General features: G+C 39.9%; 1 long non-coding RNA gene across 4 annotated transcripts in view; it reads right to left on the bottom strand.

Annotated features, from left to right (window-relative positions):
• Positions 1–26,896, bottom strand: part of LOC147366721 (uncharacterized) — a 326,426-nt gene that overhangs the window by 281,107 nt on the left and 18,423 nt on the right. For all 4 annotated transcript variants that reach the window (XR_015169040.1, XR_015169039.1, XR_015169038.1 and 1 more), the window contains exon 2: positions 19,007–19,153. This is a non-coding gene — a long non-coding RNA (uncharacterized LOC147366721). The remainder of the gene's footprint in view (positions 1–19,006; positions 19,154–26,896) is intronic.

The following is a 26,896-nucleotide window of genomic DNA, read 5'->3' on the forward strand; positions in this document are numbered from 1 at the left end:
AAAATAGGAAGGACTCACACTCTTTCTTCTCTTCTGACATCATTCCTTTTTCTACCTCTACACTCAAACTGAACTCACATACCAAGAAATACTTTTATTCTCAGCTTGAATTATATACTACCTCAAGAGGTTAGAGGTGAACTTGAATGGGTGGTGTGTCAACTCTGGAAATGCGTTGTCAGCTTTAATAAATCTCTCAGTACAATAAGATTTATTGTACTTTTCTAAAACTAAAATGGCAGCTCTTTTGTCTACACAAATAGAATGGATCATATCAACAATTAATATGGCTTCGATGACTACCAGATATTCCCCAAAACTGTAACAGTTTTTTGAGGACCAAAGCAGAAGGATACTTATCTAAATAATAAGACATCCCACATTCAGCCTGGGTTGTCTTGGATTCACTATTTTTCCACAATACAGTATTTAAAAGTGCAAGACTTAGGAGTCATAGGATCTGAATTCTGGTTTCTTCATTTGCTAGCTGTATAATCTAGTGAAAGTAAGTTATCAAATTTCTTTGGTTCTCACTTCTCAACATCTAAGAGCTGGTGTGAAAAAAAGATAATAATGATTGTGAACTGTTTAGAACACACTGCTTGGCACTTCAGTTTAATTCAGTTCAGAAACTCAGTCATGTCTGACTCTTTGCAACCCCATGGACTGCAGTATGCCAGGCCTCCCTGTCCATCACCAACTACTGGAGTTTACCCAAACTCATGTCCATTGAGTCGGTGATGCCATCCAACCATCTTATCCTCTGCTATCCCCTTCTTCTCCCACCTTCAGTCTTTCCCAGCATCAGGGTCTTTTCAAATGAGTCAGTTCTTCACATGAGGTGGCCAAAGTATTGGAGTTTCAGCTTCAGCATCAGTCCTTCAAAGAATATTCAGGACTGATTTCTTTTAGGAGGGACTGGTTGGATCTCCTTGCAGTCTAAGGGACTCCCAACAGTCTCCAATACCACAATTCAAAAACATCAATTCTTCGGCGCTCAGCTTTCTTTATAGTTCAACTCTCACATCCATACATGACTACTGGAAAAACCATAGCTTTGACTAGACGGATGTTTGTTGGCAAAGTAATGTCTCTGCTTTTTAATATACTGTATATGTTGCTCATAACTTTTCTTCCAAGGAGCAAGCATCTTTTAATTTCATGGCCATGGTCAGCATCTGCAGTGATTTGGAAGCCCAAAGAAATACAGTCTCTCACTCTTTTCACTGTTTCCCCATCTATTGGCCATGAAGTGATGGGACCAGATGCCATGATCTTAGTTTTCTGAATGTTGAGTTTTAAAACAACTTTTTACTCTCCTCTTTCACTTTTATCAAGAGGTTCTTTAGTTCTTCACTTTCTGCCATAAGGATGGTGTCATCCTCATATATGAGGTTATTGATATTTCTTCTGGCAATCTTGATTCCAGCCAGAATTTCTCATGAAGTACTCTGCAAAAAGTTAAGTAAGCAAGGTGACAATATACAGCTTTAATGTACTCCTTTCCCAATATAGAACCAGTCTCTTGTTCCATGTCCAGTTTTAACTTTTTGTTCTTGACCTGCATATAGATTCCTCAGTAGGCAGGTCAGGTGGCCTGGTATTCCCAACTCTTAAAGAATTTTCCACAGTTTATTGTTATCCACACATTCAAAGACTTTGACATAGTCAATAAAGATGACATAGATGTTTTTCTGGAACTCTTGCTTTTTTGATGATCCAACACATGTTGGCAATTTGATCTCTGGTTTCTCTGCCTTTTCTAAATTCAGCTTGAACATCTGGAAGTTCACAGTTCACATACTGTTGAAGCCTGGCTTGGAGAATTTTGAGCATTACTTTCTAGTGTGTGAGATGAGTGCAATTATTGATAGTTTGAGCATTCTTTGGCATTGTCTTTCTTTGGGATTGGAATGAAAACAGACCTTTTCCAGTTTTCCAGTCCTGTGGCCACTGCTGAGTTTTCCAGGTTTGCTGGCATATTGAGTGTAGCACTTTCACAGCATCAACTTTTAGGACATGATATAGCTCAATTGGGATCCATCACCTCCACTAGCTTTGTTCATAGTGATGCTTCCTAAGGCCCACTTGACTTCGCATTCCAGGATGTCTGGCTCTAGGTGACTGATCACACCATCATGATTATCTGGGTCATGAAGATCTTTTTTGTATAGCTCTTCTGTGTAGTTTTTCTACCGCTTCTTAATATCTTGGCACTTAGCAAGACTTTTACAAACACATAGAACTTGACTTGTTATTATTTTTTCTTAACCTCATGAATAGTACCACCTTACACTGGTCACCATATTTACTAATATTTGAATATTATCAAAATCCTTCCTTCCAGCTTCTAAACTCAATCCACTGCAATGGACACTAGAGGCTGTTGTGCCTCTTACTAGGCTGTGTGAGTTTAGGCAAGGTAATTAACCTCTCTGAACTTTATTTTTTCATCTGTAAAGAAGGTATAATAATGCCTGAGTCACAGAATGGCTGTATTACATGAGATATTATATGTAAAATATCTGTTACAAAACAAACACTGTATAAGTAATAATAAACCTGTAACACAATATATGGCACGCTTCCCAGGTGGTGGTAGTCGTAAAGTATCCTCCTGCCAATGCAGGAAATGCAAAAGGCATGGGTTCAGTCCCTGAATTGGGAAGATACCCTGGAGGAGGAAGAGCAACCAACCCACTCCAGTATTCTTGCCAGAGTTACACTTTTTATGTAATATCTGTCATTTGTAGTTAATTCATTAATTTTATACCTTAATTTGTTATGGTTAACAAATAACTATAATAGAACTAATAATTACAACATAATCATAATATAAAATAGTACCTGTCTTTTCGATGATAATATTACTATTATAGAAAATTTTATTTACACTGGTTTTGTGGGAATAACATTTTAATCACATTCAACTTCTCTCATTAATAGTGATATTCAGATTTTGTGTTTCATCTTGTGAAAAAATAAGACAGCAAATTATAAAGGGAGAAGAGATAGAAGGAAAACAAAGCAAGAAGGAGCAAGAATTGCAAAAATGCTGTGTAGAGATGGGTCTTGCAGGGTGAAAGCAATTAACAGCCATATGGTCAGAGAGTTAGCTGTTTAGTCCACAGAGGTATACAAATGGAAACTACAGAGATCATTCCAGATGTGTGAATGGAAGAAAAAGTATGATTAAGTCATAAGAATAAAAAGCCCAAAGTAGAAGAATCTATCATTCACTACATTTTGAAATATCAGGGTCATGGTATAAACCCTGAGAAAAAGAGAAAACGTACATCTCTAGATGCCAACATGTAGGAAGTATACAAAGAAAAAAGGAAATATTTGAAGGACTAAGTGAAGTAGTAAAAAATAAAGGTCCTAGATCTAGAAATTATAGAGCATTGACATAAGGAAAATCTGTAGGGAAATTGATTACCCAGGAACTCTCTGTGTCTGGGGCTTATAATAATGGTGAATCATAGGAAAATAGACAGGGACAGATTTATGTTTAATTTACAAAATATAATTTAAAAACATGAAATTCACATGTGAAAACATATTACCATAAGTCCGACTTGGGGAGGGGATACAATGGTTTTTATAATATTCTATCCTCAGAGTGGTTGCACCAAGTTAATTAGCACAAGTAATGACTGTGTGGATCACAAGAAACTGGAAAATTCTGAAAGACATGGGAATACCAGACCATCTGACCTGCCTCCTGGGAAATCTGTACGCAGGTCAGGAAGCAAGAGTTATAACTGGACATGGAACAAACAGACTGGTTCCACATTGGGAAAGGAGTACCTCAAGGCTGTATATTGTCACCCTGTTTATTTAACTTAATATGCAGAGTACATCATGAGAAATGCTGGGCTGGAGGGAGCACAAGCTGGAATCAAGATTGCCAGGAGAAATATCAATAACCTCATATATGGAGGTGACACCACCCTTATGGCAGAAAGCGAAGAAGAACTAAAGAGCCTCTTGATGAAAATGAAAGAGGAGAGTGAGAAAGTTGGCTGAAAGCTCAACATTCAGAAAACTAAGATCATGGCATCTGGTCCCAACACTTTGTGGCAAATGGGGAAACCATGGAAACAGTGACAGACTTTATTTTTTTGGGCTCCCAAATCACTGCAGATGGTGACTGCAGCCATAAAATTAAAAGATGCTTGTTCCTTGAAGGAAAAGTTATGAGAACCCAGAGAGCATATTAAAAAGCAGAGACATTACTTTGCCAATAAATGTCCATCTAGTCAAAGCTTTGGTTTTTCCAGTAGTCGTGTATGGATGTGAGAGTCGGACTATAAAGCAAGCTGAGTGCCAAAGAATTGATGCTTTTGAACTGTGGTGTTGATGAAGACTTTTGAGAGTCCCTTGACTTCAGGGAGATCCAATGAGTTAATCCTAAAGAAAATCAGTGCTGAATATTCATTGGAAGGACTGATGCTGAAGCTGAAACTCCAATGCTTTGGCCACTTGATGTGAAGAACTGACTCATTTGAAAAGACCCTGATGCTGGGAAAGATTGAAGGTGGGAGGAGAAGGGGATGACAGAGGGTAAGATGGTTGGATGGCATCACCAACTCGATGGACATGAGTTTGAGTAAGCTCCAGAAGTTGGTAATGGACAGGGAAGCCTGGTGTGCTACAGTCCATGGGGTCACAAAGAATTGGATATGTGGCACCCCACTCCAGTACTCTTGCCTGGAAAATCCCATGGGTGGAGGAGCCTGGTGGGCTACAGTCCATGGGGTCATTAACAGTCAGACAGGACTAAGCGACTTCACTTTCACTTTTCACTTTCATGCATTGAAGAAGGAAATGGCAATCCACTCCAGCATTCTTGCCTGGAGAATCCTGGGGATGGGGGAGCTTGGTGGGCTGCTGTCTCTGGGGTCACACAGAGTCAGACACGACTGAAGTGACTTAGCAGCAGCGGCAACAGCAGACTGAATGAAGTGAACTGAAGTAATGATTCATCGATGATACTTATAATATTGATAGCAGGTCAAACTTTATGAAAATAAAACTAATAGAAATCAATATAAGGTCCTGCACATCACAAGATCAAGTATAGACATACAGAACTGTGGAAAGGCTTAGGAGAAACTTAACTGGAAAGAATATGAGTGTTGTAGCTGAGTGGACTTTAGGAGATATAGACATATTTGTGGAATGCATCATTTTTATAATCATTTCTATTTGTGATTCAAATTCAAGGAAGCAAGAAAGTTGAAAAAAGTATTGACCTCCCTGTATCACTGATTCTCAGGCTTTCCATTTATGTGGGGATTTATTTCCAATAATGATGTAGTTTAGATGTAAGCTGATTCATGCTTCCTTAGTAACAGCTGGAGTGGCATGGGCTTTTTTTCTATCAGCCCAAATATTTCTTAAAAAGTTCACATACATCATTGTATCATAAAGAATTCGGTATTAGCCCTGACCTTAAATATATTGGCATAGCTATTTATTCAGTCCTGAGAATTGTCAGACATGTTGATGGTGCTCCGCTGAGACGCACTGTGGCTCTCTCCACACAGCAGAGCTGAGTTTGCTGGGATTGGTGCCGGTTCATCTCTGCCACAAAGGACAGCTTCTCTCGTTCCCTTTTGACTTTGCCTTTTATCCTTGTAGTTAAGACTTCTTTGATTTTGCTTGGCAACTCACCATCCATGGAAAAGGATGGCAAGCCTAGGAAACTGGCGCTTTCATAATTTCACAGGGTCCTTGATTAAACTCTGTTCAATTCTGAGAGTCTTAATCAAGGTAATTATCTGACTAAGGGTGTCTGCATGTGCATGCACTCCTCTGGTGGGTTCCTCCAACAGCTGGAAGGTGCTTTGGATGTGGCGGCTCTCCATAATGCACCCACTGTGGAGGAGCAGTGTGCCTGGATCAGTGGCTCTTTTTAGTGTAGTCCTGAGTGTATGTCTTATATTGATTTGTTTTTAAAACCTTCCAAATGTGTGCAAAGCAGGCTGCTTATTTTGTGCCAGAAGACTAGATTAGGTAATTTGTGATAATGCTACATTCAACTCTTTAATATATTTCACCATAATTCTCACATCAGAGTGCACTAGTTACTTATCTAGCACACTCACTACTTTCCCCAAAATACAACAGGAAATTCAATCCAGAGAAAGGACAGAGGGCATCAGTCATTTTGTGCCATTACAGGTTTACCAAATGCTACATGTTTTAACTTTGTTAATTAGCCAATAGTGCAGAAAACACAAATTAAAATAAATTGTAATGTTAGAAACGTTGCTGTCAAGGAAATATAAATTTCTGTTGGTCAAAATAGTTTTGGGATCTAGTATTGCATATAACTACTGAACTTAGCAGTCTGTTTTGTTATAGTGTTTTGTCCAAGAAAGTTCATCTGGAGTTGGGGGTCTAAAGATTTTCTTAGAAATAATCCAGTCTTTTCCCTTTGATTTATACCTCATACATGAATCTGTCTAACCAGAGCTATTATCTATTTCTGTTTTCCATTTCTTTCCATCAAGGCCTTCAGTTTGTGGATGGAGGCTAGATGAGAATCCTTTAGTCATGACATTTCAGAAGAGGAAGGCTTTGGAGAGCCTCCAAACCAGAATTTTAGTTTCTGCATTTCAGTTTGAGATTTTATTTTTTAATTTGCTAAACTCATTCATAATAATATAATTCTAGTGAACAATTATGGAAATTTCTCATTAACTTCAAGTTTTTGGTATGAGTTACACAGAATGGTTCTGTGAAGACCTACAAGACCTTCTAGACCTAACACCCAAAAAAGATGTCCTCTTCATTATAGGTCTCTTCCTGACCCCATGAACTGCAGCCTACCAGGCTCCTCCGTCCATGGGATTTGTCAGGCAAGAGTACTGGAGTGGGGTGCCATTGCCTTCTCTGGTCATTATAGGGCACAGGAATGCAGAAGTAGGAAGTCAAGAACCACCTGGAGTAACAGGCAAATTTGGCCTTGGAGTATGAAATGAAGCAGGGCAAAAGCCAACAGAATTTTGCCAAGAGAACACACTGGTCATAGCAAACACCCTCTTTCAACAACACAAGAGAAGACTCTATACATGGACATCACCAGATGGTCAATACTGAAATCAGATTGATTATATTCTTTGCAGCCACAGATGGAGAAACTCTATAGTCAGCAAAAACAAGACCGGGAGCTGACTGTGGCTCAGATCATGAACTCCTTACTGCCAAATTCGGACTGAAATTGAAGAAAGTAGGGAAAACCACCAGACCATTCAGGTGTGAACTAAATCAAATCCCTTATGATTATACAGTGGAAGTGAGAAATAGATTCAAGGGATAAGATCTGATAGACAGAGTGCCTAAAGAACTGTGGATATAGGTTTATGGCATTGTACAGGAGGCAGTGATCAAGACCATCCCCAAGAAAAAGAAATGCTAAAAGGCAAAATTGCTGTCTGGGGAGGCCTTACAAATAGCTGAGAACAGAAGAGAAGCTAAAGGCAAAGGAGAAAAGGAAAGATACACCCATTTGAATGCAGAGTTCCAAAGAATAGCAAGGAGAGATAAGAAAGCCTTCCTCAGTGATCAATGCAAAGAAATAGAGGAAAATAGTAGAATGGGAAAGACTAGAGATCTCTTCAAGAAAATTAGACATACCAAGGGAACATTGCATGCAAAGATGGGCTCAGTAAAGGACAGAAATGGCATGGATCTAACCAGAAGATATTAAGAAGATGTAGCAAGAATTCACAGAAGAACTATACAAAAAAGATCTTCATGACCCAGATAACCATAATGGTGTGATCACTGACCTAGAGCCAGACATCCTGAAATGTGAAGTCAAGTGGGCCTTAGGAAGCATCACTATGGACAAAGCTAGTGAGGTGATGGAATTCCAGTTGAGCTATTTCAAATCCTAAAAGATGATACTTTGAAAGTGCTGCATTCAATATGCCAGCAAATTTGGACAACTCAGCAGTGGCCACAGGACTGGAAAATGTCAGTTTTCATTCCAATCCCAAAGAAAGGCAATGCCAACTGAACTCATCTCACACGCTAGCAAAGTAATGGTCAAAATTTTCTAAGCCAGTCTTCAACAGTACATGAACCGTGAACTTTCAGATGTTCCAGCTGGATTTAGAAAAGGCAGAGGAACCAGAGATCAAATTGCCAACTTCTGCTGGATCTTCAAAAAAGGAAGAGAGTTCCAGAAAAACATCTAATTTTTGCTTTATGGACTACACCAAAGCCTTTAACTGTGTGGATCACAATAAACTGTGGAAAATTCTTCAAGAGATGGAACACCAGACCCCCTGACCCGCCTCCTGAGAAATCTGCATGCAGATCAAGAAGCAACACTTAGAACTGGACATGAAACAAGAGACTGGTTCCACATCAGGAAAGGAGTACCTCAGGCTGTATATTGTCACCCTGTTTATTTAACTTATATGCAGAGTACATCATGCAAAATGCCAGGCTGGAGGAAGCACAAGCTGGAATCAAGATTGCTGGGAAAAATATCAATAACCTCAGATACACAGATGACACCTCCCTTATGGCAGAAAGCAAAGAAGAACTAAAGAGCCTCTTGATGAAAGAGAAAGAGGAGAGTGAAAAAGTTGGCTTAAAGCTCAACATTCAAAAACCTAAGATCATGGCATTCAGTCCCACCACTTCATGGCAAATAGATGGGGAAACAACGGAAACAGTGAGAGACTTTATTTTTTGAGCACCAAAATCACTGCAGATGATGACTGTAGCCATGAAATTAAAAGATGCTTGTTCCTTGGAAGAAAAGTTATGACTAATGTAGACAGCATATAAATAAGCAGAGACGTTAGTTTGCCAACAAATGTCTGTCTAGTCGAAGCTTTGGTTTTTCCAGTAGTCATGTATGGATGTGAGAGTTGGATTATAAAGAAAGTTGAGGGCTGAAGAATTGATGCTTTTGAACTGTGGTGATGGAGAGGACTCTTGAGAGTCCCTTGGACTGCAAGGGGATCCAACCAGTCCATCCTAAAGAAAATTTGTCCTGAATATTCATTGGAAGTATTGATGCTGAAGCTGAAACTCCAATGCTTTGGCCCTCTGAATCAAAGAACTGACTCATTTGAAAAGACCCTGATGCTGGGAAAGATTGAAGGCAGAAGGAGAAGGGGACAGCAGAGGATGAGATGGTTGGATGACGTATCTGACTCGATGGACATTTGTTTGAGTAGACTCTGGGAGTTGGTCATGGATAGGGAAGCCTGGCATGCCACAGTCCATGGGGTCACAAAGAGTAGAACAGGACTGAGTGACTGAACTGAACTGACACAGATTATAAGCCAAATATTTTAAATCACTTGGGTATAATATCTAATAGCATAATGTTAATTAAATAAAACATCTAAAATATCCATACATATAAAATTATATTATCTCTTCCATTTGTTAATTCACATTAAATAAATATGTAAGAAAAAAATAGCTTTGATGACAAAAAATGTAAAGGCTCTATTTTATATTTTTGTGTTTAGATGAAATATGCTTTTATCAAAATGGATAAAAACTGCTTTCATGTCCTCATGTTTGGAATTCTTAAGCAATTAAAAAATAACTTCCATATGTTGTCTTAGATAACAAAATAAGAGAGACCATGCTAGGTACTTTTTGCAAGTATTTCTCCTGTAAAGATATATTACCAGTATGAATCATTTTAAATTCTAATTTCTGATTTTATTTATAAGGTATTTGTTTCTCATATATGAAAATCACAATAGAAAACAAATGTTACTAAGTATATTTTTCAACATTTTCTTGCTGTGCCACATAGGAATTTGCTAAGATGAATTCAGTTGGATCTGGCAACTGAATTATTATTATTATTATGACATAAATTTCCAGTAGAGTATCTTACCTACATTTTTCTCTAACTTGTTGCTTTTCAATATTTGAGTTCCTCATACTACCTTCTTTAAAATAGTTATCTATATTCCAGAACAAAAATATGTGGCTAAAATCAAACATTTCAAAATTAGGTAACAGACTAAATAATAAGGTGGAAGGACAGGAGATGTGTATGAGAGTATTACTTTCTGTAAGCAGGAAGATAAAAGTGTCTGGAATAAGGGAAACTCTTGATTATTTTTAATTTGAAATAAAAATATTCTTAATTTCAAACAGATGTTCCAGAATCTTAGCTATTATCAATTTTGAGTGGTCAGTATAAATATCTAAAAAAATTTAACTGTCCATCAATATTTGAGAAGATAAAGAGGATGTGATTATATTGAATCTATAAAAAGAAATGTAACTCAGCCATAAAAAGAATGAAATACTGCCATTTGGCAGCAAAGTAGCTAGTCCTAGAGAATATTATCCTTACTAAAATAAGAGAAAGACAAATAATGTATGATATCACTTATGGTAGGAATCTAAACAATAAAACAAACATGTACATGCAAAACAGTAATAGACTCACAGACACAGAAGACAAGCTTTTGGTTGTCAAATGGTAGAGGGGAGAGGCAGAGGCAAGGGGCAAATTAGGGGTCAGGAACTAGAAGAAGCAAACTACTGTGTATAAAATAGATAAGCAAGAGAATATGTTGTATCAGATCAGATGCTCAGTCGTGTCCGACTCTTTGTGACCCCATAAATCGCAGCACGCCAGGCCTCCCTGTCCATCACCAACTCCCAGAGTTCACTGAGACTCATGTCCATCGAGTCAGTGATGCCATCCAGCCATCTCATCTTCTGTCATCCCCTTCTCCTCCTGCCCTCAATCCCTCCCAGCATCAGAGTCTTTTCCAATGAGTCAACTCTAATACAGGGAATTATAGCCATTATCTTGTGATAACTTTAAGGGAGTATAATCTGTAAAAAATCACTGCAGATGGTGACTGCAGCCATGAAATTCAAAGACGCTTACTCCTTGAAAGGAAAGTTATGACCAATCTAGACAGCATATTGAAAAGCAGAGACATTACTTTGCCAACAAATGTCCATCTAGTTAAGGCTATGGTTTTTCCTGTGGTCATGTATGGATGTGAGATTTGGACTGTGAAGAAGGCTGAGCGCCGAAGAATTGATGCTTTTGAACTGTGGTGTTGGAGAAGACTCTTGAGAGTCCCTTGGACTGCAAGGAGATGCAACCAGTTCATTGTGAAGGAGATCAGCCCTGGGATATCTTTGGAAGGAATGATGCTAAAGCTGAAACTCCAGTACTTTGGCCACCTCATGCGTAGATGCTGAAGATGAAACTCCAAAACTTTGGTCACCTGATGCAAAGAACTGACTCATTTGAAAAGACCCTGATGATAGGAAAGACTGAGGGCAGGAGGAAAAGGGGACAACAGAGGATGAGATGGTTGGATGGCATCACTGACTCAATGGACATGAGTTTGAGTAAGCTCCAGGAGTTGGTGTTGGACAGGGAGGCCTGGCATGCCGCAGTCCATGGGGTCGCAAGAGTTGGACATGACTGAGTGACTGAACTGAACTGAGCCTCTTCCCCTCTGTTGACCATTATTACAGGCTCTGTTTGGTGTGTTTCTTTTTATTTAACTTGTTCATTTATTTTGGATTATCTGTTCTTTATATTTCACACAAGTCAAATCATATGGTATTTTTTCTTTTTTCTTAGTTGAAGTAGAGTTGATTTACAATATTACTTTTAGGTATACAACATAGTGATTCAGTATTTTTTACAGATTAGGTTCAGACCCTTCAATGAACACCCGGGACTGATCTCCTTTAGGATGGACTGGTTGGATCTCCTTGCAGTCCAAGGAACTCTCAAGAGTCTTCTCCAACACCATAGTTGAAAAGCATCAATTCTTCGGCACTCAGCTTTCTTCACAGTCCAACTCTCACATCCATACATGACGGCTGGAAAAACTATAGCCTTGACTAGACGGACCTTTGTTGGCAAGGTAATGTCTCTGCTTTTTTAATATGCTGTCTAGGTTGGTCATAACTTTCCTTCCAAGGAGTAAGCGTCTTTTAATTTCATTGCTGCAATCACCATCAGCAGTGATTTTGGAGCCCCCCAAAATTAAGTCTTTCACTACTTCCATTGTTTCCCCATCTATTTGCCATGAGTAATGGGACCAGATGCCATGATGTTAGTTTTCTGAATGTTGAGCTTTCAGATCAGATCAGATCAGTCACTTAGTCATGTCCAACTCTGCGTGCCCATGAATTGCAGCACGCCAGGCCTCCCTGTCTATCACCAACTCCTGGAGTTCACTCAGACTCAGGTCCATCGAGTCAGTGATGCCATCCAGCCATCTTATCCTCTGTCGTCCCCTTCTCCTCCTGCCTCCAATCCCTCCCAGCATCAGAGTCTTTTCCAACGAGTCAACTCTTCACATGAGGTGGCCAAACTACTGGAGTTTCAGCTTAGCATCATTCCTTCCAAAGAAATCCCAGGGCTGATCTCCTTCAGAATGGACTGGTTGGATCTCCTTGCAGTCCAAGGGATTCTCAAGAGTCTTCTCCAACACCACAGTTCAAAAGCATCAATTCTTAGGTGCTCAGCCTTCTTCACAGTCCAAATCTCACATCCATACATGACCACAGGAAAAACCATAGCCTTGACTAGATGGACCTTTGTTGGCAAAGTAATGTCTCTGCTTTTGAATATGCTATCTAGGTTGGTCATAACTTTCCTTCCAAGGAGTAAGTGTCTTAATTTCGTGGCTGCAATCACCATCTGCAGTGGTTTTGGAGCCCCCCAAAATAAAGTCTGACACTGTTTCCACTGTTTCCCCATCTATTTCCCATAAAGTGATGGGACCGGATGCCATGATCTTTGTTTTCTGAATGTTGAGCTTTAAACCAACTTTTTCACTCTCCTCTTTCACCTTCATCGAGGCTTTTTAGTTCCTCTTCACTTTCTGCCATAAGGGCGGTGTCATCTGCATATCTGAGGTTATTGATATTTCTCCTGGCAATCTTGATTCCAGCTTGTGCTTCTTCCAGCCCAGCGTTTCTCATGATGTATTCTGCATAGAAGTTAAATAAGCAGGTGACAATATACAGCCTTGACATACTCCTTTTCCTATTTGGAACCAGTCTGTTGTTCTGTGTCCAGTTCTAACTGTTGCTTCCTGACCTGCATACAGATTTCTCAAGAGGCAGGTCAGGTGGTCTGATATTCCCATCTCTTTCAGAATTTTCCACAGTTTATTGTGATCCACACAGTCAAAGGCTTTGGCATAGTCAATAAAGCAGAAATAGATGTTTTTATGGAACTCTCTTGCTTTTTCCATGATCCAGTGGATGCTGGAAATTTGATCTCTGATTCCTCTGCCTTTTCTAAAACCAGCTTGAACATCTGGAAGTTCACGGTTCATGTATTGCTGAAGCCTGGCTTGGAGATATTTGAGTATTACTTTACTAGCAGGTGAGATGAGTGCAATTGTGCAGTCATTTGAGCATTCCTTGGCATTGCCTTTCTTTGGGATTGGAATGAAAACTGACCTTTTCCAGTCCTGTGGCCACTGCTGAGTTTTCCAAATTTCCTGGCATATTGAGTGCAGCACTTTCACAGCATCATCTTTCAGGATTTGAAATAGCTCAACTGGAATTCTGTCACCTCCACTAGCTTTGTTCGTAGTGATGCTTTCTAAGGCCCACTTGACTTCACATTCCAGGATGTCTGGCTCTAGGTCAGTGATCACACCATCGTGATTATCTGGGTCATGAAGATCTTTTTTGTACAGTTCTTCTGTGTATTCTTGCCACCTCTTCTTAATATCTTCTGCTTCTGTTAGGTCCATACCATTTCTGTCCTTTATCAAGCCCATCTTTGCATGAAATGTCCCCTTGGTATCTCTAATTTTCTTGAAGAGATCTGTAGTCTTTCCCATTCTGTTGTTTTCCTCTATTTCTTTGCATTATTCACTGAGGAAGGCTTTCTTATCTCTCCTTGCTATTCTTTGGAAGTCTGCATTCAGATGCTTATATCTTTCATTTTATTTTTTGCTTTTTGCTTCTCTTCTTTTCACAGCTATTTGTAAGACCTCCCCAGACAGCCATTTTGCTTTTTTGTATTTCTTTTCCATGGAGATGGTCTTGATCCCTGTCTCCTGTACAATGTCGTGAACCTCATTCCATAGTTCATCAGGCACTCTCTCGGATCTAGGCCCTTAAATCTATTTCTCAATTCCACTGTATAATCATAAGGGATTTAATTTAGGTCATACCTGAATGGTCTAGTGGTTTTCCCTATTTTCTTCAACTTAAGTCTGAATTTGGCAATAAGGAGTTCATGATCTGAGCCACAGTCAGCTCCTGGTCTTGTTTTTGTTGAGTGTATAGAGCTTCTCCATCTTTGGCTGCAAAGAATATAATCAATCTGATTTCGGTGTTGACCATCTGGTGATGTCCATGTGTAGAGTCTTCTCTTGTGTTGTTGGAAGAGGGTGTTTGTTATGACCAGTGCATTTTCTTGGCAAAACTCTATTAGCCTTTGCCCTGCTTCATTCCGTATGCCAAGGCCAAATTTGCCTGTTACTCATAAAAGATAATATATGAATTCATTTATAAGATATGAGAAAATAGCCAAATCTATAGAGACAGGAGGTAGATTAGCAGTTGCCAGAGGCTTGTGGAAGGCAAGTATGGGGAATGACTTCTCATAGGTCCATTTCTTTCAGGGGTGATAAAGATATTATAAAATCAGTAGTGAAATTTGCACATTTTTATGAATCTACCCAAAACCATTGAATTGTACATATTAAATGGCTAAATTGCATTGGTATATGAATTATATGTCCATAAACTTGCTTTAAAAAACCAAAAATACATGCACACACACAAAAAACCAGATTCATTTTGCTTTGAATATCTACCTGACAGCTTTTTGTTGCTCTTGACTCTAAGAAAATGGTCATGTTACTTAACATTTGTGTGTTCACTGTATCACTGTATTTTATAGTATAATTATAAAGATTGAAAGAGGTAGTATTTGGAAATTGATAAGCCCAGTACCTGATCCAAGTAACAAATCAAGATATTAGTTCCTTATCCTCCTCCTATTCTTATCTCATTGTTTCACTATTATGTTTACAAAATTTTCTATGTCTCTGTGGCTTTTTTCCTCCAATTCCTCCATATGGCTTTCAATATCTCCCTATTACTATTTCACATTCCATGCCAGGTGGCTGCTAATTATCTTCTACCAATCACCTTGACAATATTCTCCATGAGCATTCCAACAGTGATTGCAAAAGTCACTTTCTTTATACACAGCCCAGTGAATCAGAATACTTTAAAGAAGAATAGTATGTTTTTGTGCAGTAATAAAAAAGAAACAATTCAGAAGTTGATTTTTTAGGTGCTCCAAACCAACAATTCTTCAAGCACCCAACCATTAACTTGGCATTTTTCCTTTTTCACAACAGAGAGTATTGGTAAAGCTTGAGGAACTTATATTTTCTTATAAAGGAAAATATAAGAACGGAATAAGGGAAGTTTTCATCAGAGTCAGTGTAACACCAGGATGATTCTTTTTTCACCTTTGAAAGGCATGTTTTATGTATTAATTAAAAATAAACTGGTACACTCTACTCTGTATATATTTTTACTATAATTATTTAATAATAACACACAAAACTAAAACCAGTCACATTACAGACTACTAGAAAAGTACTCTTATGTTTTAGTGGTAATCTCAAAGAGGGAAATCTTTCCTTCTCTCTTATTTGAGATTTTCAAATTTTCTATAACCGAGCATGTGTTACTTTTGTGTAAGAAAAACATTACATGAACATTTAGAATAAGAAGATGGGTAGTATCTTAGATAACTTGCACTTAAACATATTTGTACACACAAAAAAATTGAGGTGTCAATAGTCAGGGGGACTTATTATAGTGAATATAGTTGAACGTGGGTACCAATGTCAGCAGCTTTTTGTATAGAGACTCCCCACAAATCTATGAGACATGCCATGACAATTCTTAGAACAAGTAATCAAGGTTATTTCAGCAAGCAGCTGTCTTACAAACACCTCCAGGATACCTTTGAAGGTTGAAGGATGTTGATCAAAGCAAAGTCTCTTGTGAGACTTCAGAGACATTTCAGCAGGACATTAAAACAAAACGAGGGACCTGACGTCAACTTAACTTCCCACCCTAATGTGGTTAGTCCTATTGGCACCATGCCTCTGATGTTATGCATGCCCAATGATTTAGATGACAACGCATTGCTGTCACCATAGCAAAAATAGGATAATAGCTATTAGTGTATACTCCATGCCCATAAATGTTTAGGAAAGAAAGCCCAGTTTACTAGGATTAACTTCTCTTTTATAGGGCAAAATGGTACCTTGGAAACTGCCTTTCCCCAAGGAAGGGCTAAGGAGAGGTCATTCAGTAGTACTACAGAATTAATCCTGCTGTATATCAACTTTTCACATGGGACAGACAAACAGAAGACCCCCAATGGCCTATCCCTATCTTGGGCTCCTGAAGGAAACACTTCACTCTGTGTTAACTGGTAAGACTCAGAAATGAAGAAAGACATTGATTTCAAAAGGCAAAGTCTTAAAATTCCCTAGTGAATAGATTTGCAAGGGTGAAAATAATTTTCCCATTCACATTCCATTGGGCACATTTGAAGTTTTAAGAAATTCTATCAACAAAGTATAATATGGATACACATTGCTGCTGCTGCTAAGTCGCTTCAGTCGTGTCCAACTCTTTGCGACCCCATAGATGGCAACCCACCAGGCTCCTCTGTCCCTGGGATTCTCCAGGCAAGAACACTGGAGTGGTTTGCCATTTCCTTATCCAATGCATGAAAATGAAGTCCGTCAGTCGTGTCCGACTCTTTGCGACCCCATGGACTGTAGCCTGCCAGGCCCCTCCATCCATGGGATTTTCTAGGCAAGAGTACTGGAGTGGGGTACCGTTGCCTTCTCCAGAGAAGGATACACATTACCAAGTTCTATTAAAGTCACAGCATTCCCAAACAGCCAAGAACAGGAAACATATTTGAAGGATGAGCAATCAGAAATTTCAATGTTACAAGATACATATAATATTTAGTTTTTAAATTCTAATATATGTTACCTCTTCTCTCACCATGTTATTGTTCCCCTGAACTAAAAGATTAACTCCAAGTCTTCACTAAAAGAGGAAAATACTGGTTATCCTATCACTATGGACATACCTAGCTTACTTACTTAATGCAGCTCTGCTGTGCTTAGTTGCTCAGTCGAGTCTGACTCTGTGTGTGTGACCCCATGGACTGTAGCCCTCCAGGCTCCTCTGAACTTGGGGATTCCAGGCAAGGATACTGGAGTGGGTTGCCATGCCCTCCTCCAAGGGATATTCCCAACCCAGGGATTGAAGCCAGGTCTCCTGTGTTGCAGGTAGATTCTTTACTGTCTGAGCCATCAGGGAAGCCCACTTCATACAGGAAAAGGGGAAACCATATTCACTTTCCTGCATGCTCCTCCTCCCTCCCTCCTTCCACAGCACTTCCCCACACACACACTCACATACACACACAAACAGGAACATTTATGTGTACCAGAGAACTCTGATATATCTAGCTCTCCTTCCTTTTTTTCCTTTTTGTCTTTGTATGGGAACAGAATCACAAGGTTGATTTCAGTTCCTGTTCACATAATTATCAAGGACAATTGGACATTGTCTCATCCACCAATAAGGTAACCTAAACTGTGAATCCAGGGGGAATACAAGACTATAGTTGCAGCTTGTTACACCTCATGGGCTTCCCTTGTGGCTCAGCTGGTAAAGAATCCACCTGCAATGTAGGAGACCTGGGTTCGATCCCTGGGTTGGGAAGATCCCCTGGAGAAGGGAAAGGCTACCCACTCCAGTATTCTGGCCTGGAGAATTCCATGGACTGTATAGTCCATGGGGTCACAAAGAGTCAAACATAACTGAGTGACTTTCACTTCACTTCTCACCTCATGACCTAGGATTACATGGATTGTTCACTTAGTGAAATCCAGTCTATGTTAACTAGATAGAGGAGAAAAGATCTATGAAATAGAAGAAGTTCACAAAAGCTGGTGGTCTTAATTAATAGACAATGAACACACTGATGTGAGAAACTGGATTAAAGTTTGAGTTTTCCTTACCAGAAACCACCACACATTGAGGTTTTCTAATTGTGATTGTAAACTCTAAGACATTTCTTGATTTGGCCTCAAACCATATTTCCGAGCATCACATTCAACTTGTGCTTTTCCTAGCGTGACTTTCATGCTGTCCCAAACCTGCCCCTGTATTTTCTTGCCTGAAGGATTTGGAGTAATTTTCATTGTCCCCAAAGAAAAGTGCAAAATGTGGAGTTATTTCAGTCTGTCCTGTTAACGGACTTGGATCATGCCATTATTGTAGCACTTAATGCATTCTGATTTTTCTTAAACTGAGTTTTGTATGTCTCTAAACTGTAAACTTCCTGAGGGCAAGAACCATTTGTCACTTTAAGTATTAACAGAATGAATCCTGGAGTCACATAACCAGAAATAATACCTAGCCTTTATAACCTAGAGGCTGTTTGGATTTGTGCAAAATTCATAACATCTTTGAACCTCAGTTTCCTAATTCACGCCTCAGCAATATATCTGATACAGCTGTAATGAGGTTTAAACATGAAGGTGTATTGAGTTAGGGAGTATGGGGTCGACATGTACACACTGGTATATTTCAAATGGATAACCAATAAGGTCCTACTGTATAGCACAGGGAACTCTGCTCAATGTTACGTGGCAGCCTGGATGGGAGGGGAGTTTGGGGGAGAATGAATACATGTATATGTATGGCTGAGTTCCTTTGCTGTTCATCTGAAACTGTCACAATATTGTTAACTAGCTAGTGAAAAGAAAGTGAGCACATGTATACCTGTGATGGATTCATTTTGATATTTGGCAAAACTAATACAATTATGTAAAGTTTAAAAATAAAATAAAATTAAAAAAAAAAAAGAAAGTGAAAGTGTTAGTCATTCAGTCATGTCTGACTCTTTGTGACCCCATGGACTGTAGCTTACCAGATTCCTCTGTCCGTGGAATTCTTCAGGCAATTATACTAGAGTGGGTTGCCATTCCTTTCTCCAGGGGATCCTCCCAACCCAGGGATCGAACCCAGGTCTCCCACATTGCAAGCAGGTTCTTTACCAGCTGAGCCACCAGGGAATCTAATATAAAATTAAAAAAAAAAAAATCTCTTACCACAGTGGCAAACAATGAATACTGTTATTCTTATCTGTACCTCCCAGAATGCCTAGCATAGGATTAAGATTATATTGATCTTCGCCATAACAGTTTTAATTATTGAATGAACAAAAATATTTTCTTTATAAGTCACTGAAGTTTCTTAGTCTTTTAAAAAGTTTGTGACAACCAAGAAGAAACAACCAAAAAAGTTAATTGTGTGTGCAACAAATAAGTCTGTGCAAACATCCAGACCAAAGGGAACACTGTAAGTGGTGAGCTGGAAGCACTTCCTTGGGAGAACAAAGAAATGCAAAGATATGCACAGGATATCATCTATCTGAGATTAGTGTATTAGTGCTCTCATTGACACTATCAGGAAACCCACCTGCTAAAGCCCTGTCTGGGAATCCTCAGGGGCTCTGATGCAAAATAATAGCCGGTGTACATAAGAAACCAGGTCACCGGCCTGGAAATGGCCCTTATTCGACCTGCCTGTTCTTGTTTGGACTGTGGTGCCACATATAAGAGAAAGAAAATTTTGGCTTTATAGATGAAAGAAAATGATTTACTTTTGCCCCATGGAAACATATCTTTATGATAAAAAAAGGACATCCTATGGTTTGAAAGTAAACTGGAATGGCAATTACCTATCTGATGGAAACTGAGCTGTCCGCTGACAAAGAAAAGTCTTTGAAAGTATTCTTGTTTATTAATCTTACCTTAATGTTAAAAATATTCATGTAGTTTTCTATTATAACTAAAATAGGTATTGTGGCCTTTGAGCAATGGTGCTTCATTATTAAAACTTGCTAATATAGGCCATCCTCATCCTCAATTTATTGTGGAGAAAAACAAAATATTTTTCTTAAAGTGAAATGCTTTCAGCACAGTGTTACAGCCACTATGGAAAATAGCATGGAAGCGCCTCTGAAGCCTAAAAGTAGAGTTTCTATATGATTCAGCAATCCCACTCCTGTGCATATACCTGGACAAAACTATAATTCAAAAAGATACATGCACTTCTATGTTCACAGTGGCACTATTCACAGTAGCCAAGTCATGGAAGCAGCATAAATGTCCGTCAACAAATGAATGGATAAAGAAGATGTGGTACATATATACAATGAAATACTTGGCCATAAAAAAGAATGAAATAATGCCAGCTGCAGTAACATGGATGCAACTAGAGATCATCTTACTAAGTGAAGTAAGTCAGAAAGGGAAAGATAAATACCATATGATATAACTTTTATGTAGAATCTAAAATATGGCACAAATGGATTTATCTACAAAACAGAAGCAACCTTACAGAGAATAGACTTGGGGTTGCCAAGGAGGAGGGAGGCTGGGAGATGGATTGACTAGGAGTGTGGGGTTAGTAGATGCAAGCTATTACATTTAGAATGTATAAACAAGCTCCTACTGTAAAGCACAGAGAACCATATCTAATCTAGGATAAACCATAACTGAAGATAATAGAAAAATAGAATGTATGTATGTGTATAACTGAGTCGCTATGCTGTACAGCAGGCATTAGCTCAATATTGTAAACCAACTACATTTCAATAAAAGATTTTAATGAAATCCAAGTGTCTATTGGAACTCCCTTCCTCTTGAGATATAGAAAAGTTTTATTTTAACCACAATTCCATAGCCTGGAAGCCCAAAGCCTGATCTAAGATTTCTGAGACTACCTGGGATTATGATTAGCTGATCAATTCTAATTTGGGGCGCTTGCTTCTTTTGTGTGTGTGTGTGTGCACCCCCATGAAATCTACATTCTGTACAACATTAACCTGGAGGTAAAACTTAACTACTTTGCTGTTTTATACAAGACTATGATTTTAGATTTACTATTGATTTGGGCATCATGAGAGGGGGCCATAATATGCATGAATAATAAAAGAATGTAACATGGCATGTAAAACACTCCTATTCTTATAACAGGGAAGAAAAAATCTAACTCCACATTGGATCTATTTTTTTTAACCTTTGTATTCTATTGCTTTTGCTGCAAGTTTAGAATATTGCTTATAGACTGAAATATATAGGATAGCCCAGTTCTCAAAGCTCTGACCTTTAAAGATATGACTCTTTCCCATTCATATAGAGATAAAAAGTTGTAGAACACGTAATAACATTTGTCCCATCGGAGGTTTATAGGAATATCTGGCCTGGTCTATTTGGAGAGCTGTAAGAATAAAGGATTCTGACCCCAAGAAGTTTATAACAATCAACCACACTCCTCCTCTTTTAGTATGAAAGAAGCCTGAATCCTAACTTGGGTGGTTAGGTGGTCCACTAACTTGTCAGTCTTCTGGATTTCCAAATCAAGTTATTTCTTTCCCCAACAGCTTGTCTTACTGGCCTATTGTGCAGCAAGCAGTATGAGATTGTACTTGATGAGTATGAGAGTCTCATACTTGTACAGTATGAGATTCTTTAAAAAAAAAAAAAACACCTTTCAGTCACACCAGCTCTGAAGGCAGAGCTTTTTTCCATCTCTATGGTTCCTTTCTCTTACTGCTTCATTTTTTTCTCTATTTCCCTTCTTTTTCATAGGAAAAAAAAATACAAACAATAGTGCTGCTGCTGCTGCTAAGTCACTTCAGTCGTGTCCGACTCTGTGCGACCCCAGAGATGTCAGCCCAACCAGGCTCCCCCATCCCTGGGATTCTCCAGGCAAGAACACTGGAGTGGGCTGCCATTTCCTTCTCCAATACATGAAAGGGAAAAGTGAAAGTGCAGTCACTCAGTCGTGTCCGACTCCTAGCGGCCCCATGGACTGCAGCCTATCAGGCTCTTCCATCCATGGGATTTTCTAGGCAAGAGTACTGGAGTGGGGTGCCATTGCCTTCTCCGACAAACAATAGTAAACACCTACAAAAATTTTTATCGATAAAGTCAGTATTGTATGCTGGTTGTGGCATGGACTGTGGGTTGAGGCTTCCTTAGTTCAAATCCCAGCACTGCCTACAGAGGCATGACCTTGAATAAGGCATTTAACCTCTATACCTCAGGATCATCATCTGTAAAAGTGAGGAGAAAATAATTCATAATTCACAAGAGTAGTTATGATAATTAAATGAATCAACATGTATTAGTACCTACAATAGTTCTTGGCATAGAGTAAGCAACAAAATGTTTATTTAAAAAATCATCTCCTTTGTTATTATTGCTCAGACTCCCTCAGCACCTCATGTTCAGTCTCCAGTGATTTATCAAAATACTTTCTGGCAGGAGAGTGGGCAAGATAGTTGGGTAGAAAGAGCCTGAACTCATCTCCTCTCATGAACACACCAAAATCACAACTATCTTCAGATCAACCACTGAAAAAAAGATTGAGATCTACCAGCAAAGATCTTCTACAACTAGAGACAAAGAAGAAACAACATTGAGATGGGTAGAAGAGATGCACTTATGATATAATCAAATCCCATACCCTCCTGTACGGGGACAAACCACAGATTAGAGAATAATTATATTTTCAGAAGTTCTCCCACAGGAGTGAGACCTTAGTGCCCTCACCTAGGGGTACGGCACTGGGAAGATGAGCCCCTGGAGCATTTGGCTCTGAATGCCAAATGGCGGAGGGCTTAACTTCAGGCCCCAAAGGACTGGGGGAAATAGAGACTTTGCTTTTAAAAGGCGTACACAAAATCTTATACACACTGGACCCAGGGCAAAAACAATAATTTGATAGGAGCCTGGGCCAGACTACCTGCTGGAGAGCCCCCTAGAGAAGTGGGGGGTGGCTGTGACTCACCTTGGAGACATAGATATGGGAGGCAAACATATTTGGGAACATCCAGCCAAGTGAACACGTCTGTTGCTGGCAATGGGCACCTCGGCTCATTCACGGCAAGGCCTCGTCCCACCGAACAGCCTGTGGATGCCAGTGCTGGGATGCCTCAGGCCAAACTAGTGGGGTGGAGGCACAACCCTACCTCTTGGCAGACAGGCTGCCTAAGGACTTCCTGAGCCCACAGTTGCCTGTAGACAGGGCCCTGACCACCAGAGGGCCAAGACCGAGAGCCAAACACTAATGGGAAGGAACTGATTCTTCCTGCCAGGAAGCCTGCACAAGCCTCTAGATGAGCCTCACCTACCAGGGGGCAGACACTAGATGCAAGAAAACTATGATACTGCAGCCTGAGGATGAGCCTGCCAGTAGAGGCCAGAACCTATTTTGGGATCAGCTAGGCCCAGACTCTACCTCCCAGAAGGCCAACATAACCTTCAGGACACGATGGACAGGACACCATACCCAACTGTATCAGGAACTTCCCCTTCCCCATAACAATCCAAAATGAGCTCTGGGATCCCTGGGCCTTGCAGCCAGACTCTCCAGGAATCAGCTCTGCCTGCCAGTAGTCTGGCAGTAACCCTGGGACCTGGCTTCACCTGCCAGTGGGTGGGCAACAGCCCCAGAGTCTTTGGGGCTCTAAGTCCATCCACCAGTGAGCCAGCACTGTCCCTGGGGCCCCGTAGAGTTCCACAACCAGTCACTTCATAACCAGAACTTGCTAAGCAGCATCTGGAAGTATCCATACAAAGCAGAGTCTGGAAACCAATTGGACTGCACACATGCGTGCTAAGTTGCTTCAGCTATGTCTGACTCTTTGTGATCCTATGGACTGTAGCCTGCCAGGCTCTTCTGTCCATGGGATTCTCAAGGCAAGAACACTGGAGTGGGTTGCCATGCCCTCCTCCAGGGGATCTTCCCAACCCAGGGATTGAATTTGCATCTCTTATGTCTCCTGTGTAAACAGGCAAGTTCTTTACCACCAGCACCACCTGGAAGCCCAACCAACTGGACTGCTGCTGCTGCTGCTGCTAAGTTGCTTCAGTCGTGTCCGACTCTGTGCAACCCCATAGATGGCAGTCCACCAGGCTCCCCTATCCCTGGGATTCTCCAGGCAAGAACACCAACCGGATTAGGGCCCAACAAAACCTACCAAACCTACTAAATTGTCCACACAGTCAGCCCACCACAGCAGAAGGGCCAATGTAGCCCTATTAGGGGGAACTCCTGGAGCACATAGCTTAAGTGGTGAGAGAGGAATGCACTGCTGGGATGCATAGAATATTTCCTACACAGACAGCCACTTCTCCAAGGTTAGGAACTTAACCAACCTACCTCATACAAAAAATACAAACATAAACATAGATAAAATTAGGTAGCAGAGGAATAAATTCCAAAACCCTAGAAGAAGAACTAATTTATACTTGGATATATGCAATCTATCCAAGAAAGAGCTCAAAATAATGATCATAAAGATGATCAAAGAATTCAGAAAGAGAACAGATACCAAAAAGGGGAAATTAAAAGTTTTTAATACAGTTAGAAAATATAAAGAACCAAACAGAGAAGAAGAATACAATAACTAAGGTGAAAAGTACACTAGAATGAATCAGTAGTAGATTAGCTACAAGAGAACTGATCAATGAGTTAGAATTTAGAGTAATGGAATTCTCTGTCACTGAATAGAAAAAAAAAAACAAAACAAAACACAACAGAATGAAAAGAAATGAGGACTGTTTAAGAGACCTCTGATACAACATCAAGTGCACTAATATTCACATTATAGGGGTCCTAGATGGAGAAGGCAATGGCAACCCACTCCAGTACTCTTGCCTGGAAAATCCCATGGATGGAAGAGCCTGATAGGCTGCAGTCCATGAGGTCGCTAGGAGTCGGACATGACTGAGCGACTTCACTTTCACTTTTCACTTTCATGCATTGGAGAAGGAAATGGCAACCCACTCCAGTATTCTTGCCAGGAGAATCCCAGGGATGGGGGAGCCTGGTGGGCTGCCATCTATGAGGTCACACAGAGTTGGACACAGCTGAAGAGACTTAGCAGCAGTAGCAGCAGCAGCAGAAGAGAGAAAAGGCCTAGGAAAATATTTGAAGAGAATTATAGCTGAAAAAGTCCTTAACCTGGGGAAAAAACAGAAACAGTCACTAAAGTCCAGGAAACCATAGTCCCATATAGGATTAACCCAAAGAGGAAGAGACAAAGATACACTGTAATCAAAATGACAAAAACTAAAGATAAAGAGAGAATATTAACAGCTGCAATGGAAAAGCAACAAATCATATACAAGGGAACATCCATAAGGTTATCAGTTGATTTTTCAGCAGAAACTCTGCAGGCCAGAAGGGAGTGGCATGATATATTTAAAGGGATAAAAAGGAAAAACTTACAACTAAGAACACTCTACTCAGCAAGGCTCTTGTTCAGATATGATGAAGAAATGAAAAGTTTCACAGATAAGCAAAAGCTAACAGAATTCAGCTTCACCAAACCAGCTTTTCAACAAATGTTAAAGATACTTCTCTGGGCAAAAAAGAAAAACTCACAGCTAGATATAAGAAAATTACAAAAAAGAAAAAATCACTGGTAAAGGCAACCATAAAGTAAAGGTAGAAAATAATCCACACACAAAAATAGTTCAGTTCAGTCACTCAGCCGTGTCCGACTCTATGTGACCCCATGAATTGCAGCACGCCAGGCCTCCCTGTCCATCACCCACTCCCGGAGTTCACTCAGACTCATGTCCATCGAGTCGGTGATGCCATCCAGCCATCTCATCCTCTGTCGTCCCCTTCTTCTCCTCCCAGCATCAGAGTCTTTTCCAATGAGTCAACTCTTCGCATGAGGTGGCCAAAGTACTGGAGTTTCAGCTTTAGCATCATTCCTTCCAAAGAAATCCCAGGGCTGATCTCCTTCAGAATGGACTGGTTGCATCTCCTTGCAGTCCAAGGGACTCTCAAGAGTCTTCTCCAACACCACAGTTCAAAAGCATCAATTCTTCTGCGCTCAGCCTTCTTCACAGTCCAACTCTCACATCCATACATGACGACAGGAAAAACCATAGCCTTGACTAGACGGACCTTTGTTGGCAAAGTAATGTCTCTGCTTTTCAATATGCTATCTAGGTTGGTCATAACTTTCCTTCCAAGGAGTAAGTGTCTTTTAATTTCATGGCTGCAGTCACCATCTGCAGTGATTTTCGAGCCCCCAAAAATAAAGTCTGACACTGTTTCCACTGTTTCCTCATCTATTTCCCATGAAGTGGTGGGACCAGATGCCATGATCTTTGTTTTCTGAATGTTGAGCTTTAAGCCAACTTTTTCACTCTCTACTTTGACTTTCATCAAGAGACTTTTTAGTTCCTCTTCACTTTCTGCCATAAGGGCGGTGTCATCTGCATATCTGAGGTTATTGATATTTCTCCTGGCAATCTTGATTCCAGCTTGTGCTTCTTCCAGTCCAGAGTTTAGTTAAAAGGAAAAACTAGTAAAATCATCTGCATCCACAATAAGCAGTTAAGGGATCCACAAAAAAATTAGATGTAAACTATGATCTCAAAAACAGTAATCATGGAGGGAGGAGAGTACAAATAAAGGGTTTTTAAAAATTCATTTGAAATTAAGAGATGGAAGGGAGGAGCTAAGATGGCAGAGAAGTAGGATGGGGAGAACACTTTCTCCCCCACAAATTCATCAAAAGAACATTTAAACGCTGAGTAAATTCCACAAAACAACTTCTGAAAGCCGGCAGAGGACATCAGGCACCCAGAAAAGCAACCCACGTCTTCGAAAGGAGGTAGGGAAAAATATAAAAGACAAAAAAAGGGACAAAAGAGGGTGGGACGGAGTTCCATCCTGGGAAGGGAGTCTTAAAAAGAGAGAAGTTTCCAAACACCAGGAAACC

The sequence above is a fragment of the Bos grunniens genome, chromosome 8, assembly GCF_055505025.1.
Source record: "Bos grunniens cultivar Pamir isolate PY7600 chromosome 8, Bosgru_T2T1.0, whole genome shotgun sequence".
Lineage (NCBI taxonomy): Eukaryota > Metazoa > Chordata > Mammalia > Artiodactyla > Bovidae > Bos > Bos grunniens.